The sequence below is a fragment of the Lactuca serriola genome, chromosome 4 (assembly GCF_051521515.1).
Source record: "Lactuca serriola cultivar US96UC23 chromosome 4, Lser_US96UC23_V15, whole genome shotgun sequence".
Lineage (NCBI taxonomy): Eukaryota > Viridiplantae > Streptophyta > Magnoliopsida > Asterales > Asteraceae > Lactuca > Lactuca serriola.
In genome coordinates, this window is record NC_136411.1 from 141,935,226 (window position 1) to 141,953,995 (window position 18,770).

The window sequence follows — 18,770 nt, forward strand, 5'->3', positions numbered from 1 at the left end:
AGCAATGTTGTCAAAGGCGTGAAAAACAAACGCTTTTCGGGTCAGTGGCATGTCGAACTGAGAGTCGACAGTGTTAGAACAATCTAAAGAGATCACAGGTTCTAGCCACAAGATACTTGGTGTTTCGATGGCTTCTTTAATCAGCCTCTCAAGAGTCCACGGAGGAAAAAGAGTTTTCTGCTCTCGAGAAGATCGTGGGCTTCTTTCTGTCTTCTTTCGGCTTCTTCAGCCTCTCTAGCCACACGAGCACTGATGTCAGCCTCTTTATCTCGACTTTGCGGCTTCAGAATGTCGGCAATCGTCTCTTTATCATCTTCATCACTCTCCTCAGCAATGTTTTTGCCTTTGTTTTTCACACCAGAACCGGAGGCTTGGCCTACTGGAGGAGGTTCGGTTGTGTGAGTTGTTGTTGATGTAGGAGGTGGTTGAGACACTTGTTCTTTTTCTCCCCCTTGTTTCGGAATGGACACGAAATCAAGGAGCCCTTCAAGTTTGCTCAAAAGAGAAAGGGCGGGAGCAAGCTTCTCTGCAAGGGTACGGTGTACTGAATAATTGATGATTGGGTCATGTGCTTCAAGGATGTTTGAGATAGCAGAGTGGACATTCGAAGCACACGATTTAACCACCTCTCTTTCAGATCGAAGAGAGTCAATCTCCTGTTGACAGTTGGAGAGTTGAGTACTCTTGACCTTCAGAGCAGTAGTCTTCCTTGCGAGAGCATCCATTAGAGTGTTCTCGGCAGCTAAGTCTTCTTGAAGCTTGGAGAGACATTCCTCAATGGTTGTTCTGAAAGCTGAGTTGTCATTAGAAATAGATTGTCTAAGTGAAGCGAACGACTTCAGCTCAGAATCGACTGATGTAGCCAACTGGTTGATAATGGGTTCCAGTGTAGTCTTGGTGGCTTCAGCACTTTCCTATAAAGATTTCAACAAGGAAGAAGCATCAGTGAATAGTTTATCGACTTTTTCGGTCGCTGCCTCACAAGCTTTGGTTGAGGCGTCTATGGCTGCAGTGGCGGAATCGATAGAAACTTGATGAGCTTTGGAGAAAGCGTCAACAATTTTCTGAATGGCAGCTTCAGATATGGAGGACTGAGATGTGGAAGATGAGGCGATGAGCGAATCGATTTTGTCATGGAGCTCTTTGAGATGCCTCTTTGTGACAGGAGCATCGTCATCATCGTCACTCTGAACTTGAAACGGACTGTAATAGACCGAATCAAAAGTCATATTCTCCCCTTCAAGGAGTGGTTCTTCATCCTCTAAAGCATGAGCAGGAGAAGATGGTGGTGGTGAAACTGGAGGCTCGGTGGTAGTAGTAGTTTCGGGTTGGGTGGTGTGTTCGGTTGTTGGTTCGGTAAAGATTGGAGGTGGTATTGGGATGGAAGTAGGTGGTATTTGAGTGGTGGAGGTTATGGGGGGAATGGAAAAAGGAATTGTAACGGGTGGAGAGGAAATTGGAGAAGTAGAGATGTGAATCTCTGGTGTAGGCAAACGTAGTGGGGTGTTGCCACGGTGAGATCCATCTGAATCAGAACCCTCGTCCTCAGATTTACTTGAGGATGAAGCGATAATCAGCTTTCATCTCGGTTGGGTTTTTCTCCTCTTCTGTGGTGGAGACTGAGCAGCCTTAGTGGTTTTCATTTTCTTGGGAGATGGGCCTTTTACTCCCTTTGCCACCTGTTTTCCCTTATCAGCCTTCTTGCCTCTAGAAGCAGGCTTGTCAGCGTCATGAATTGATTTCAGCATCTCTGGAGTAAGATCCCTCGGACCAGAACGTTTGAACTCCTTGTACATTCTGATAATCCGGCTTTCAGCAGGAACATCACCATACATCGTTTCCGGGATAGACCCGTTGAAGGGAAATTTCGAAGCATCCGACACAATGACCTTCGTGGTATGGAAAGTACCAATCGAAGACATTGGAGCATCAGCGACAATGGGGACGTGGTACTTGTCCATCACCCATTTCGTGACAATAGTCCAGAACCGGGCATAAGAAATCTCTGAGTTTCGAGAAGTAGAAGAGAGACTCTGAATGAGTTGTTGCCATAGGACCGACCCGTAGTCCATGTTGATGCCATTGTAGATCCCGTACATGATTGAGAGAAATAAACGACTTGCCCCATCGGATCCAGCACTTCGTTCAGATAAGCCCTTGAAAAGAACAGTGAACATCTCATTCCACTGAGGGGGCAGGCATGACTTTTTGAATTTCGTGACTGTAGTGAGCACCTCAGTGTACCCCATGGTGTAGAACATGTTGAACAGATGACCCATTGGAATGGTTTCCGGATTAACCCTCGAAGAATCAGGTTCAAACCCTAACAGCGTACAAAACCTTTGCTTTGAAATCGACGCCTTGTGCTCAAATACATCGAAGAAAATCCTGTCGACGACCTTGTCGTAGTGATCCGTGGCAATGATTTGTGATAGGAACTCCATTGGAACAGCTTCAGCCCTGGTAAGAGCAGGAGCGATTGGCGAGAACTTCAGGCATTCGATGATGGGAAACATGAAAGCGTCGTACGCCTGAGGAGTGAGATCAATGATCAAACTCTGCTGGGGACGAATGGGCAAGATGTGAGAAGTTGCGTGAACAGATGAAGAATCCGCCATTGTTGAGATGAAAGTGGGAGAGATGATGAACAGTAGAGGGTTAGAGGATTTTCTTGCTCTCTGGTAATATAGGTGCAGTAAAGAGGTAAACGGTGGATCACATTGCCTTTTATACTGTGGGTAAAGGAGAGAGAAAAATCTTTCCCAAATCTTTGATTGAAAACGAAGGGTTTTTCGGAGGTGACTGACGCGTGACAGTTGGGTGTGCCGATGATCACGCAAGAGAGAGAGTGTCAGTCCCTAATCACACGCCTTCCCATCAGGCGCCGTTTGGAGATGAAACGGTTCCTTTTCGCATGCGTTTCCCTGTTGCGCCGTTTGAAATCAAATCGATTGGACTCCCGCCTAAGTCATCATTTCGTCATCTTATCCCGTTAGAGATTAACGGCATCTTTAAAGTAAAATCCCCACGTGGATCAATATTAACCACAACCTTTTATAACAACCAATCCAATTAAAATTCCTTAGAATTAATGAAACCAGAATTTTGGAAAATCAAAAAGATTTTTGTGCTGAGTGTGTAAAAGAAAAAGAAATAAAGCAACATTTTTGAGGGATTATGTGATGTCAATAAAGACACGAAACAATGGATCCCGGGCACGAATCTCTTCCTACAAAGTCAAGAGAGAATTTAAAGTGTTTGTGTGGTTTCCCGTTGAATACCGATCAGACACTTATTAAGAAGTGTTGAAAGGCTTCTTTTAATTAGGCTTTTGGGGTGGCTTTCACTTCGATTCATAATTCCTGATCTTGATATAAGATAGAAATCGAACAAAGTACTTGTGAGACCAGTGTAGTCTGTTGAACAAGTAGGTTGGAGATAATATAAGTGGTAAGGTAAACTAATATATATGAAATCTCAAAAAAAATTAAAACTGGATCCCAAGGGAAGAAATGTTATTGGATTTAACAATTTCATAGGAATCACACAAAAGAAAAATAGAGATTTCATGTTGTACCCCCATGGATAAGTCTGTCAATTCATTAGTGAAAGCTAGAGCAAGTTAATTGTTCACCGTCAATGCATAGTAGGTATTGAATTGTGGGTTTCACTTAGCACGTAGTGACACGAAGCTAAGATCATGAACACAGAAAGTTTGCAACCATAAACCTCAGTGGTAATGTCTGAGAGTCTCAAGGGTTACGTTTGTGAAACGAATGAGATGGAGAAAAAGTAATGTAGATGGTGTAAAGAAACCAAAGAACCTCTGCTGTGAAAAATAAGGACTAAGCAGAAAACTCTTATCTCATGTGAGAAGAGAGTTAGGTAGCTCATGATTAGAATAAATATGAGAGCCTAATTGGGTAGACAAGGTTTGTTTGTACCAAGTCAGTAAGGCTATTATTCAGAATCAGGTGAGGGTTTGGACACATACAGCAGCATGCTTCTAGGGACACTTAGCTAGTGAAATAAGTTAACCACAAAAAGATAAGAGCCAAAACTAAAATAAAAGATAAAAAAAATATTTTTGGAGTTTTTGAATTTTAAAAAATAATAAAAAAAATAAAAAAATAATAAAAAATATTTTTGGGATTTTTGAGAAAAAGGAAAATAAGACATAAAAAAAATTAATAAAAAAATGTTGGAACCAAACCCGAGCGTTCGGTTTATTTCGGTTGAGAAAATTTTGGAACCGAACCCGAGCATTCGGTTTATTTCGGGTGAGAAAAATTGTGGAACCGAACCCGAACGTTCGGTCTATTTCGGTTGCCAAAAAAAAGGTTGAAAAAGAAAAGAACTTTGACAATAAGATAAACGAATTTGGAAAAATAATACAAAAGATTTACAACCAAAGAAACTACCTTTGAGTGGTAGGCGAAGATCAAATGATACAACCGAACCCGAGCGTTCGGTTTATTTCGGTACACCAGAACAAGACCCGAACCCGAGCGTTCGGTCTATTTCACTTCTTCCTTTTGATCTTGAGAGGTAATTTTTGGTACTGACTCCGATTCCATCATTCCAAGCCCTTGTAGAATTTTGTTGAAAGAAGCTTCAGGAAGAGCTTTGGTAAAGATGTCGGCCAGTTGATCAGTGGTTCGAACAAAATGAATTTCGACGTTCCCATCTTCCACATGATCCTTAATGAAGTGATAGCTCAGTGCTATGTGCTTAGTCTTGGAGTGTTGCACTGGGTTATGACAGATCCTAATTGCACTTTCAGAGTCGCAATATAGTGGGATCTTTTTCATATTGAGTCCATAGTCCCGGAGCTGGCTTTGGATCCAAATCACTTGAGATGTGCAGGAGGCAGCTGCGATGTATTCAGCTTCAACAGTAGACAAAGATACACAAGTCTGTTTCTTTGATTCCCAGCTAACCAACTTCCCGTCAAGGAATTGGCAGCCTCCTGTGGTGCTTTTCCTGTCTAGTCCACAACCTCCAAGGTCTGCATCTAAGTAGGCTTGAACGAAGAAACCTGAGTTTGATGGATACCATAAGCCAAGAGAGGTAGTTCGTTTCAGATATCAGAGAATGTTCTTCACTGCAAGCATATGAGGTTCACGAGGATTCGCCTGAAATCTAGCACAGTAACAAACAGAAAACATTATATCAGGCCTGCTTGTAGTAAGGTACATTAGAGAACCAATCATCTGGCGATATAGCGTAATATCGACTGCTGGCTTATCCAAGGATGGAGTAAGCTTGGTGCCGAACGCCATTGGAACTTTAACATTTGAGTCTCCCATCATGCCGAATTTAGCAAGGAGAGTCTTGGTGTAGGCTTCCTGGTTAATAAAGATGCCTTCGGGTCCCTGTCTAATATTTAAACCAAGAAAGAAGTTAATCGGACCCATTGAGATCATTTCAAATTTAGTCTCCATCAGCTTTCTGAATTCAGCTGTTAAGCTAGGATTCGTTGAGCCAAAGATGATATCATCGACGTAGATTTGAACAATCATAAGGTTGTTACCTTCCTTCTTACAAAAGAAGGTTGGGTCAACCGAACCTTGTTTGAATTTGGACATCTTTAAAAACTTAGTTAGCGTTTCATACCAGGCCCTAGGTGCTTGTTTCAGTCCATAAACCGCTTTATCCAGAATATAGCAGTGATTGGGGTACTTTTCATTGACGAACCCCGGAGGTTGCTCCACGTATACCGTTTCTTCAAGTTCTCCATTTAGAAATGCGCACTTTACGTCCATTTGGTAGACCTCAAAGTTCTTGTGTGCAGCATAGGCAAGAAATATTTGAACAGATTCCAGCCTAGCTACAGGAGCAAAAGTTTCCTCATAATCGATTCCTTCCTCCTGGCAGTATCCTTTCACAACTAGACGAGCTTTGTTTCTTATTACATTGCCTTCCTTGTCCATTTTATTTCTAAAGACCCATTTGAGACCAACGACCGAGCCATCTTGAGGAGTTGGAATGAGGCGCCAAACTTTATTTCTTTCGAACTCATTAAGTTCGTCTTGCATAGCTTGAACCCAATCAGAGTGATCAAGAGCAGTGTTTACTGTCTTTGGTTCAACTTTGGAGACGAAAGAATTAAACATGCAGAACTCTACTTTTGAGAACAAAGAAGTTTGTTTTGCCTTCAGTTGAGATCGGGTCAAGACCTTTTCAGAGACATTACCCATAACCTGTGAAACAGGATGATCTCTAGTCCATTTGACAAGAGGAGGGTAATTTGGATCATAAGATGGATCCAATTTAGCATTTACCATCTCTTCTAATTCAGATTGACTGTCATCATCATAAAACATATCGGCATTCTCCCCCTCGACTGATGAGCTTTCAGGTGTATCTTGACTTTCCGATGCTACAGGAGTTTCGGGTGTATTTGAGCTTTCGGGAGCAACAGTACCTTCGGGTGCAGTAGAGCTTTTGGGAGTAGCTGGAGAAGAGTTCTCCCCCTCAACTTGTGAACTCGGCAATTTTGAAGAAGATGGATTCTCCCCCCTCAACTGAAGCACTGTGCGGAGAAGGTTCATTTGGAACTGATTCTCCTTCACCCAGTCGTTTGGCAGCGTCATCGACGATTTGCTTCAGATGGTCAACTTTGTTGTCTGCTGCATTGGCTTCTGAGAGAGTAGCCTTCTCTGGTTCATCGAATAACTCCACAAACTGCTCAAATAAATTGGCAACTGAGGCTGTGACTTGGCCTGTTTGAGAGAAGATTTCTCCAACTGACTCTTCCATGGCCTTCAGCTTCTTGACATAACTGTCATCGAAAGTTACATAATACGTTTCTTCAATCTTCCTCGAACGCTTTTTTAAAACCCTGTATGCTTTTGAAGTGAGAGAATATCCCAGAAAAATCCCTTCATCGGCTTTTACGTCGAACTTGTTACGATGTTCTTTAGAATTGAAGATAAAGCATCGTGAGCCGAATACGTGGAAGAATTTGACATTTGGCTTTCTGTTGTTGATGATCTCATAAGGAGTAAGAGTGAAACGCTTATTGAGATAGGACCTGTTCTGCGTAAAACAAGCTGCAGCAATAGCATCAGCCCAGAAATATAGAGGTAGAGAAGCATAACTTAGCATGGTTCGGGCCGCCTCACACAAAGATCGGTTTCGTCTTTCGACAATCCCGTTTTGTTGAGGGGTGTAGGGAGCTGAGAAGTTGTGACTGGTTCCTTTTTCTGCTAAAAATTCTTCAAATTCTCTATTCTTGAACTCCAACCCATTGTCGCTTCTGATGTTGCGAACAACTTTCTTCAACTGCACTTCAACCTGCTTGATAAACATCTTTAGCTTGAGAGTTGCCTCAGATTTGTGCTTCAGAAAGAACACCCATGTAAAATGTGAAAAGTCATCAACGATAACAAGAATATACTTGCTACCGCCAATGCTTTCAATAGATGAGGGACCACACAAGTCAATGTGAATTAACTCAAGTGGTTCAACGACTTTAGTGTTTATTATGGATGGGTGACTTTGACGACTCTGCTTCCCCATTTCACATGCAGCACACAAGTGTTCTCGATCAAACTTGAGCAATGGAATACCCCGAACATGACCTCCTGTGACAAGTTTGTTGATATCCTTGAAATTGAGATGGGAGAGCCTTCGGTGCCACAACCAGCTTTCATCAGAATGTGCTTTGGATAATAAACAGACAGCTGGATTTCCTTTGATAGATTTGAGATTGAGAGGAAACATTTCGCCTTTGCGCTCTGATTTGAGAATCACTCTTTTTTTTTTCTTCTCTATTATTTCCGAACCCTCATCATCAAACGAAACTTTAAGACCGGTACCTCCAACAAGTTGAGATACACTTATGAGGTTACGCTGTAGTCCTTCAACATATGCAACTTTTCTAATCGTGAAGTCTCCATTTGTTATTATCCCATAACATTTTATCGTGCCATAAGATTTTTTCCCAAACTTGACATTCCCGCTGTTTGGAAGAGATCGGAATTCCCTCAACTCTTCCTTCCTTCTTGTCATGTGACGTGAGCAGCCACTGTCAATATACCATTCTTCGTCGAACTGCTCGTCACTGATAACCTGCAAAAATCAAGCAGATTTAGGAACCCAAAGTTTCTTGGGTCCACGTGAGCCTTTCACAGGAACAGGAATAGCAAGAGAAATTTCAACAAGATATGTTCTTTTTATTAAAGTTGTTTCATCTTTCTTCTTAATAGTGAAAACTTTAATTTTGTTGGGATTTGTTACAGTCGGTTTGGATTCAGGTTCAGGCGTTTGGGCCTTAGAATGCTTTTGATCATTCTTGACTAAGGAAACCTTCGATTTTCCTTTCAAATCTGTTGAAGATTTTGGATTTTGAGTTTGAACAGAATTGGATTTAGAATGGGGTTGAGAAGAATTAGAATGAGAGAATTTAGCCTGAGAAGTTTTCTTGACTTGAGGTTCTAGGTGGCCCTTTTGTTTTTGGTCATTAGTGGGACCGAACCTTGAACCTTGGTAGCTTTTGCTCTCGGAACCGAACCTATGCTTTCGGTAGCTGGTGTTCTCTGAACCGAACCTTTCCCTTCGGTTGTTATTACTTTCTTGTGGCCTGACAGTACTTTTCTCTGACTTTCTGTCATGATCAGAAAAATGGGCGTTTTGAGATCGCCAGAACTGTTTTCGCTCTGAGAGATTCTTTTTTTTCTCAGATTCCTTTGCTGCTTTTGATCCTTTACTTGCTTCGGCTGTCGGTGGATGTTGGCTTTTTTGCTTTTGCTTTTTGTCAGCCGGTTCACATTGAACTGATGATGTTTCGCTTGAAGGAGTGACTTCTTCTTCAGGAACTTCTTTTGCACCGCTAGTACTTGGCACATCGAAGTTGTCAGGCTTGTTTAGTGGCTCTGGCACATATCTACCTTTGGTTTTCCAGGACGTTCGCTCTGACAGACCAACAGTTTCGTCTGCATTATCTATAGGAGCAGACCAGAAAAACTCATCACAACCATCTGCATTATCTTCGTTTACAATGGCGGTGAGTTCAGCTGTTTGATGTTCGGTTACTCCTGTGATCTTATACACCTGATTTGGTGTAGTTCTCACCTTTTGGTACACCACGACCTTTTCTTCAAGAATCGGGGACTTATTTTGGGATAAACGAGCGAACTCCACAGAATTTTCGGAAATAAGATTTTAGTGGTTTTTGGGTTCGCTCTTGACAAACTCAGAACAGTCGACTTCATCCTCTACAAAAATTTCACTCATATCATCATCCTCATTGAGCTCAGACGCGTTTTCAACATCAATTTTATTTCTGAGCTCAAGTTGGCATTCAATGAGTCAAACTTTTGTATGGTTTCGGTCCTTAGTTTCAGTTTATCGTTTTCATCCAAAAGATTTTTCAACATGTCCTTATGGTCCTTGGACTTTATAAAAGATTCAATTTTGTCCAGACCATATATATAAGTCGGATTCACATCATCAGATGAAACTACACTTTCACAATTATATGCTTCAGCGTCGATTTCATCCTCCTTAAACTCAAGGAAGGGCAAAATCATGCGATGAATTTTCTGCCCTATTTCACAGTTAAGATGAAGTTGAGTGATGTTAGCATAAAGACGTTTAGCAATTAAACAAAAAACATTTCTTTGTTTCAGAAGTTTTAAATTGTCTCTTTGTAAATAAATGTTTTCGTCTTTGGATTTAATCAGCTCCGACTCCTTCAGCTCTATCCACATCCTCCGTTCCTCACTCTTGGAAGACACCCTGCTTATTTGGTCAGTTATGTTAGAATTGGTGACCCGTGTTTGAGTTAAACTACTATCTAGATTTGAGATTCTTGAATTTAAGCTTTTTAATTCTTTTTCATACGAATTTTGTGGGACTTTAAATGAAACAAAAACGGATTGTACCTTCTTGATCAATTCATCTAGCTCATTGAACTGCACGCTGAGAGGTTTTGCTGTGAAGCATAGGTCCTCTCGCTCCTTGGAGTCTTCATTCCCACCATCCGTATTGTATCCCCTCATTTGTGATACATCTGACACCATCAAACACTTCCCACCACTTCCTTCACCTCTTGCAACGTATGCCTTTCCATGAGATGGCTTCTTGACCTCATCATCCTCTGAGTCGGTTGACCAGACCTGCACGCCACCGAACTCATCATCCGCTGCCGAACCCTGCACAATTAAAGCATTCATTGAAGGGTTAGCAGTAGCTTTCTTTCTCTTGACCTCTTCCAGCTTTTTTCATCAACACCGCCTCTTCATCTTTTTCCTCATCCTTCTCTGTCATTTTCTTTAGAACGCAATCTTTCGCATAGTGGTTCTTTCCTCCACAGTAGTAGCAGTTCACACCTGAATCTCCATCAACTTTCGCCTCTTGCTTTGGTTCCTCTGTCTTCGGTTCCTCTCTAACTTTTTCAGAACTATAGCTTCCCTGCCAATTTCGGTTCTTATTGGTAGGGAACCTTTTCTTAATGAACTTCTTTGGATTCGACACCATCATTGCATAGTCTTCAGAAGTAAGATCATAATCTTCTAAGTTGAGATCTTCATCATCTACCACACTTTTGCTTTTGGACAAGAGGGCCAAGGACCCTAAACTGGAGACCACATTCTTCTCTTGCAAAACAATCTTTTCTTGGGATTTTAAAATCCCCACCAGCTTTGCCAACGAATAAGATTTAAATTGATATTTGGTGAGGCAGCGATTCGGGAGTTCGATTCTTCAGTTCGGATCGGCTTTATGATGTGAGTTTTCCTCACTATACTCAGGGGTTTAAGGCACCAAGGTCGGCCCTTTTGAATTGCTATTATGATATGTTATATGCTCGAGTATTGTTATGATCCGTTAGATCAGTATCCTGGTAGATAGGATGTTATATGTTGTTATGATCCGTTAAATCAGTATCTTGGTAGATTGGATGTTATATGCTGTTATGATCCGTTAAATCAGTATCCTTGTAGATAGGATGTTATATGTTGTTATGATTCATGAGATCAGTATCCTAGTAGAAAGGATGTTATATGTTGCCATGATCTGTTAGATCGGTATCCTGGTAGGTCGAATGTGGTTATGCTTAGTGACCTATAGTTTAGTCTGATTGTTTGTATGTTGTTAGGATATTACTTGTTATATGTGCACATGATTGATTGTTAGTTGAGGGTATTCCATCCCGAGGATGATAGGACCCTAGTATGTTGTCTTTATAGATTGTTATATGATTATCTGATATAGGTACACACGTTTGATTGGTTATGGGGGTATTCCAACCCGATGGTTGATTGGACCCATAGTACGTTTGCATTCCAACCCGATGGTTGAGGGCCTGGGGTATTCCAACCCGATGGTTGATTGGACCCATAGTATGTTGGCATTCCAACCCGATGGTTGAGGGCATGGGATATTCCATCCCGATGGATGATTGGACCCATAGTGTCTGTTATATATGTGTTGTGTGTGGGCATTCCAACCCGATGGTTGAGGGCCTGAGGTATCCCATCCCGACGGATGATTGGACCTATAGTATGTTGTTTGTTATTGTATGTGTATCGTTGTGTGTATGGGTATTTTAGGGGAACTCACTAAGCTTCGGGCTTACAGTTGCTGATTTTGTTTTAGGTATTTCTGATGATCGCGGGAAGGCGAAGGCGTGACCGTACACTTCCTCATATTTTGATTTGGATTTCTGTGATACTCTGATATGAAACTATTTTGAAAAAAAAAAAATTGTAATAACTCTTGGCATTTGAAATGTTTTTAAAAGTTTAAATTTGGCATGAATTTCAATGGTATTCTTTAATCATTTCTTTTTCTCTTTTTTCCATTTTCTAGTTTGAGCATCGGATGGTTGTTGTCTGGGAAATATATTTAAAACTCAACAAATGTAATTATAAAAGTTGAGAAAAAAAGATACAACCTAACGAAGTTTATGTTTTGTCACTTTCAAGATGTAAAGTGATCTTTCAGTATGTAGAGTGATCTCGAAAATGAATCATAGAATCAGAAATAGAAGTCCATTTTGAAGAAAAAACTATTGTCTAATAGCAATTGTGTCGTCCCAAATTTTACAAAGAGATTTCTGATTTGAAAACGGATTAACCGATTTAACCCTACAACTTAAAAACCATAAGTGACATTCATTATTTTGAAACCATTGTGTTTGTAACGTCTTGTTCTTGGTATATATTTCATTCATAATTAATCATTTTTGTATAGAAATTCGACGAGTTGGGGGGCCCCAAATTCGAGTAGAGATGGATTGGGACGCGGGTTAAGAAGCCTACTCGACGAGTAGGCGGGCAGAATGAAACCCTAATTTTGAGGGCTTTGCACCCTATTTAAACACCTTAACCCCGATCAGCTGGCCTTATTCCATCCTTCATTGTCCCAAACCCTAGCCTCGAAACCCTAATTCGCTTTTGAGAGTTTTGAGACAACTATGTGTATTCTTGGTGATTTTGAAGAAGAAAGTACTTGAAGAAGGAGCAAGGACGTATAGGAGGAGAGTGGATCCAGAAGTTGGGATTCAGTTCTGGTTCATCTGAGGTATAAATCTCATACCTTGTGTATAACATGCTTAGATCTTGTTTTAGGATGCTTTCTTCATGTTTTGGTCCAAGTATGTTGGTTTTTGGGATTTGGACGTCCTATGTGGGCAAACCCTTCAGATCTAGGGTCTTGAGGGGATAAAGGTGCCAACTTTATGGCCATGGAAGTCCCATGCAACTTTTAGACCATCTTTTTGGTCTTTTGAGCCAAGTAGTTCATGCATGCAAGTAAAGATACGAACTTTACGTGACCAAACTGTCCCTAGAGTCCAGATCTATGACCCCATTGCTTCTCTTGAAGCTTTGATGGCTATTGGAGTTAGATCTAATCCATTGTGAGTCAGGATTAGAGCTCATTTCTTCTAGGATGGGTCTTATTGGGTAAAACCGGAAACTTTACCCTCCTAGATGTGTATTCGATCCAGATCTGGAATATGGGACTTAGATTCGAAGAATAATGTCTCAATGCATTAAGAAGGCTTAATAGACCAAAGAACTCGACGATTTCATAGAGGAACTCGGCGAGTTGAGTCGAAGTGTCCCGATTCTGTTAGAGGAAGGAATCGACGAGTTCAAAGACGGACTCGACGAGTTGATTTGGAAAGTCCCGATTCTGTTGATAGGAGGAACTCGACGAGTTCATGAAAGAACCCGACGAGTTGGATCGCGATTTCAGGGTTTTATGATTCATGGACTCGGCGAGTTGAAGGGCCAACTCGGCGAGTTGAGTCAACTCAGAATGTTGCCTTTGACCAGAATGTTGACTTTGACTTTGACCAAAGTTGACCTTTAAGTGGGTCATGAGTATGAAATGGTAATTAAGAAAATCTTTTATGTATAGAAGCTTGAGTTTGGTTGATTGTCGGAGCCGAGGATTTTCAGCTACTTTCTGATATTCGAGGTGAGTTACCTTCCAGTAGAAGTGCGTCGAAGGCACCAATGTCGGCCCACTAATAGCTGATTATAGTAGAGACGATTGTCTTTGTGATAATTGACTGGTATGCCACTATCTATTATGCTTTATGTGCTAGTATGATATGATATTATGTGATAGTGGTAGGAGGGGTGGATTAGACCCCGTAGCCGGTTGAGATAAACCGGAGGGTAGGTCGGGCACCCAGATATGTCTGACAGTATGATTATGATATGTTATTATGTGGTAGTGGTAGGGGTGAAACGGACCCCGAATGTAACATCCCATTTTTCAGGTAGCTTCAAATTCATCCCTCAGATTTGAATTATGTCACTATTGGCCCCTGGGTTTGGAAGGAAGTGGAAAGAAAGGACCATGCATTGTAAAGGTGGCAACTGGGTGAGTACGCCCAGCGTAAGCTGGGGTATGCCCAGCATAGAAGGTTAAATGGTCGCGGGTGTTGGAGGCGTACGCCCAGTGTACGAGATGTACGCCCAGCGTATGCTTAGTGACACTAAACCCTAATTTTATGGTCAAGCACTATATAAAGAACATGATGACTTGAACCCTAGCCCCTTATCAGCCTCCCCAACTTTAGAAAAACCCTAGAACGTCTTATCCCTTCATTTTTGTTTGATCTTGATCTTGAGAGGCCATCATGGTGATTTTTAAGCTTGGAAGAGGAAAGAAGAAGTTGGCATGGAACGACTTAGGAAGTTTAAGCTTATATATTTGGAATAGCATCATCATTTGAGACTCTTTGGAGGTATAAAGTTCATAACTTTCCTCAAGAATGCTTAGATCTAGTGTAGTTTGATTTTGAATTCATTTTGGTCCCAAGTATAGAACTTTATTGTTCAAATCCGATTGTTGGACTTAGAGTTGCCACTCTTAGTTCAAAATGAGTCCCTAAGGCAGAAAGTTGTCATATTGAATGTCTTATTGGATTCATGCATGAGTTAAGATCATTTCTATGAGAATGGAATGCTATTTTGGAGTTTGGGCTTATTAGGGTCATGCAAAGTCACCAAGTCAGTGACTTTATGGATTAAGACGTTGGAAAGGACTTGGATATGTGATTGTAGCTTCTGGATTGGAGTATTAAGCACTTAATGGGAAAGTGACTTAACAGGAAAGTACGATGCGCGTACATGCAGGTACGCCCAACGTACTCACCATTTAGCTAGTACGCCCGGCATACATAGGAGTACGCCCAGCGTACTTATCAGATATGGGACTTGCAAGTTTTAGGCCTCGGTTTGGGCCATGCAAGGGATTTTGGTTCTTTGGGCCTTAGTGGGCCATCAGAAGTCAAATAATATGGGCCACTAGTGGGCTTGGAAAGCCTACCTAGTGTTGGGTTTTATTTTGGTATTGGGCCTTGGCCCAAATTAGAGAAAAGACAAAATGGACTATATGGACCCCCTTAGTCAGGATTGATAGCCCATATGTTGACTCAGCATTCGTTATTTGGATAGTTTAGGATCTTTGGTGAGGCAGCGATTCAGGAGTTCGATTCTTCAGTTCGGATCGGCTTTGTGAGGTGAGTTTTCCTCACTATACTCAGGGGTTTAAGGCACCAAGGTCGGCCCTTTTTAATTGCTATTATGATATGTTATATGCTCGAGTATTGTTATGATCTGTTAGATCTGTATCCTGGTAGATAGGATGTTATATGCTGTTATGATCCGTTAAATCAGTATCCTGGTAGGTTGGATGTTATATGCTGTTATGATCCGTTAAATCAGTATCCTTGTGGATAGGATGTTATATGTTGTTATGATTCGTGAGATCAGTATCCTGGTAGATAGGATGTTATATGTTGCCATGATCTGTTAGATCGGTATCCTGGTAGGTCGAATGTGGTTATGCTTAGTGACCTATAGTTTGGTCTGACTGTCTATATGTTGTTAGGAGATTACCTGTTATATGTGCACATGATTGATTGGTAGTTGAGGGTATTCCATCCCGAGGATGATAGGACCCTAGTATGTTGTCTTTATAGATTGTTATATGATTATCTGATATAGGTACACATGTTTGATTGGTTATGGGGGTATTCCAACCCGATGGTTGATTGGACCCATAGTACGTTTGCATTCCAACCTGATGGTTGAGGGCCTGGGGTATTCCAACCCGATGGTTGATTGGACCCATAGTATGTTGGCATTCCAACCCGATGGTTGATTGGACCCATAGTATGTTAGCATTCCAACCCGATGGTTGAGGGCATGGGGTATTCCATCCCGATGGATGATTGGACCCATAGTGTCTGTTATATATGTGTTGTGTGTGGGCATTCCAACCTGATGGTTGAGGGCCTGAGGTATCCCATCCCGACGGATGATTGGACCTATAGTATGTTGTTTGTTATTGTATGTGTATCGTTGTGTGTATGGGTATTTTAGGGGAACTCACTAAGCTTCGGGCTTACAGTTGCTGATTTTGTTTTAGGTATTTCTGATGATCGCGGGAAGGCGAAGGTGTGACCGTACACTTCCTCATATTTTGATTTGGATTTCTGGGATACTCTGATATGAAACTATTTTTAAAAAAAAATTGTAATAACTCTTGGCATTTGAAATGTTTTTAAAAGTTTAAATTTGGCATGAATTTCAATGGTATTCTTTAATCGTTCAAGGAGATTTCTGATTTGAAAACGGATTAACCGATTTAACCCTTCAACTTAAAAACCATAAGTGACATTCATTATTTTGAAACCATTGTGTTTGTAACGTCTTGTTCTTGGTATATATTTCATTCATAATTAATCATTTTTGTATAGAAATTCGACGAGTTGGGGGGCCCCAAATTCGAGTAGAGATGGATTGGGACGCGGGTTAAGAAGCCTACTCGACGAGTTGCGAAGCCTCAACTCGACGAGTAGGCGGGCAGAATGAAACCCTAATTTTGAGGGCTTTGCACCCTATTTAAACACCTTAACCCCATAAGCTGGCCTTATTTCCATCCTTCATTGTCCCAAACCCTAGCCTCGAAACCCTAATTCGCTTTTGAGAGTTTTGAGACAACTATGTGTATTCTTGGTGATTTTGAAGAAGAAGGTACTTGAAGAAGGAGCAAGGACGTATAGGAGGAGAGTAGATCCAGAAGTTGGGATTCATTTCTGGTTCATTTGAGGTATAAATCTCATACCTTGTGTATAACATGCTTAGATCTTGTTTTAGGATGCTTTCTTCATGTTTTGGTCCAAGTATGTTGGTTTTTGGGATTTGGATGTCCTATGTGGGCAAACCCTTCAGATCTAGAGTCTTGAGGGGATAAAGGTGCCAACTTTATGGCCATGGAAGTCCCATGCAACTTTTAGACCATCTTTTTGGTCTTTTGAGCCAAGTAGGTCATGCATGCAAGTAAAGATAGGAACTTTACGTGACCAAACTGTCCCTAGAGTCCAGATCTATGACCCCATTGCTTATCTTGAAGCTTTGATGGATTTTGGAGTTAGATCTAAGCCATTGTGAGTTAGGATTAGAGCTCATTTCTTCTAGGATGGGTCTTATTGGGTAAACCCGGAAACTTTACCCTCCTAGATGTGTATTCGATCCAGATCTGGAATATGGGACTTAGATTCGAAGAATAATGTCTCAATTCATTAAGAAGGCTTAATAGACCAAAGAACTCGACGATTTCATAGAGGAACTCGGCGAGTTGAGTCGAAGTGTCCCGATTTTGTTAGAGGAAGGACTCGACGAGTTCAAAGACGGACTCGACGAGTTGATTTGGAAAGTCCCGATTCTGTTGATAGGAGGAACTCGACGAGTTCATGAAAGAACCCGACGAGTTGGATCTCGATCTCAGGGTTTTATGATCATGGACTCGGCGAGTTGAAGGGCCAACTCGGCGAGTTGAGTCAACTCAGAATGTTGCGTTTGACCAGAATGTTGACTTTGACTTTGACCAAAGTTGGCCCTTAAGTGGGTCATGAGTATGAAATGGTAATTAAGAAAATCTTTTATGTATAGAAGCTTGAGTTTGGTTGATTGTCGGAGCCGAGGATTTTCAGCTACTTTCCGATATTCGAGGTGAGTTACCTTCCAGTAGAAGTGCGTCGAAGGCACCAATGTCGGCCCACTAATAGCTGATTATAGTAGAGACGATTGTCTTTGTGATAATTGACTGGTATGCCACTATCTGTTATGCTTTATGTACTAGTATGATATGATATTATGTGATAGTGGTAGGAGGCGTGGATTAGACCCCGTAGCCGGTTGAGATAAACCGGAGGGTAGGTCGGGTACCCAGATATGTCTGACAGTATGATTATGATATGTTATTATGTGGTAGTGGTAGGGGTGAAACGGACCCCGAATGTAACATCCCATTTTTCAGGTAGCTTCAAATTCATCCCTCAGATTTGAATTATGTCACTATTGGCCCCTGGGTTTGGAAGGAAGTGGAAAGAAAGGACCATGCATTGTAAAGGTGGCAACTGGGTGAGTACGCCCAGCGTAAGCTGGGGTACGCCCAGCATAGAAGGTTAAATGGTCGCGGGTGTTGGAGGCGTACGCCCAGTGTACGAGATGTACGCCCAGCGTATGCTTAGTGACACTAAACCCTAATTTTATGGTCAAGCACTATATAAAGAACATGATGACTTGAACCCTACCCCCTTATCAGCCTCCCCAACTTCAGAAAAACCCTAGAACGTCTTATCCCTTCATTTTTGTTTGATCTTGATCTTGAGAGGCCATCATGGTGATTTTTAAGCTTGGAAGAGGAAAGAAGAAGTTGGCATGGAACGACTTGGGAAGTTTAAGCTTATATATTTGGAATAGCATCATCATTTGAGACTCTTTGGAGGTATAAAGTTCATAACTTTCCTCAAGAATGCTTAGATCTAGTGTAGTTTGATTTTGAATTCATTTTGGTCCCAAGTATAGAACTTTATTGTTCAAATCCGATTGTTGGACTTAGAGTTGCCACTCTTAGTTCAAAATGAGTCCCTAAGGCAGAAAGTTGTCATATTGAATGTCTTATTGGATTCATGCATGAGTTAAGATCATTTCTATGAGAATGGAATGCTATTTTGGAGTTTGGGCTTATTAGGGTCATGCAAAGTCACCAAGTCAGTGACTTTATGGATTAAGACGTTGGAAAGGACTTGGATATGTGATTGTAGCTTCTGGATTGGAGTATTAAGCACTTAATGGGAAAGTGACTTAACAGGAAAGTACGATGCGCGTACATGCAGGTACGCCCAACGTACTCACCATTTAGCTAGTACGCCCGGCATACATAGGAGTACGCCCAGCGTACTTATCAGATATGGGACTTGCAAGTTTTAGGCCTCGGTTTGGGCCATGCAA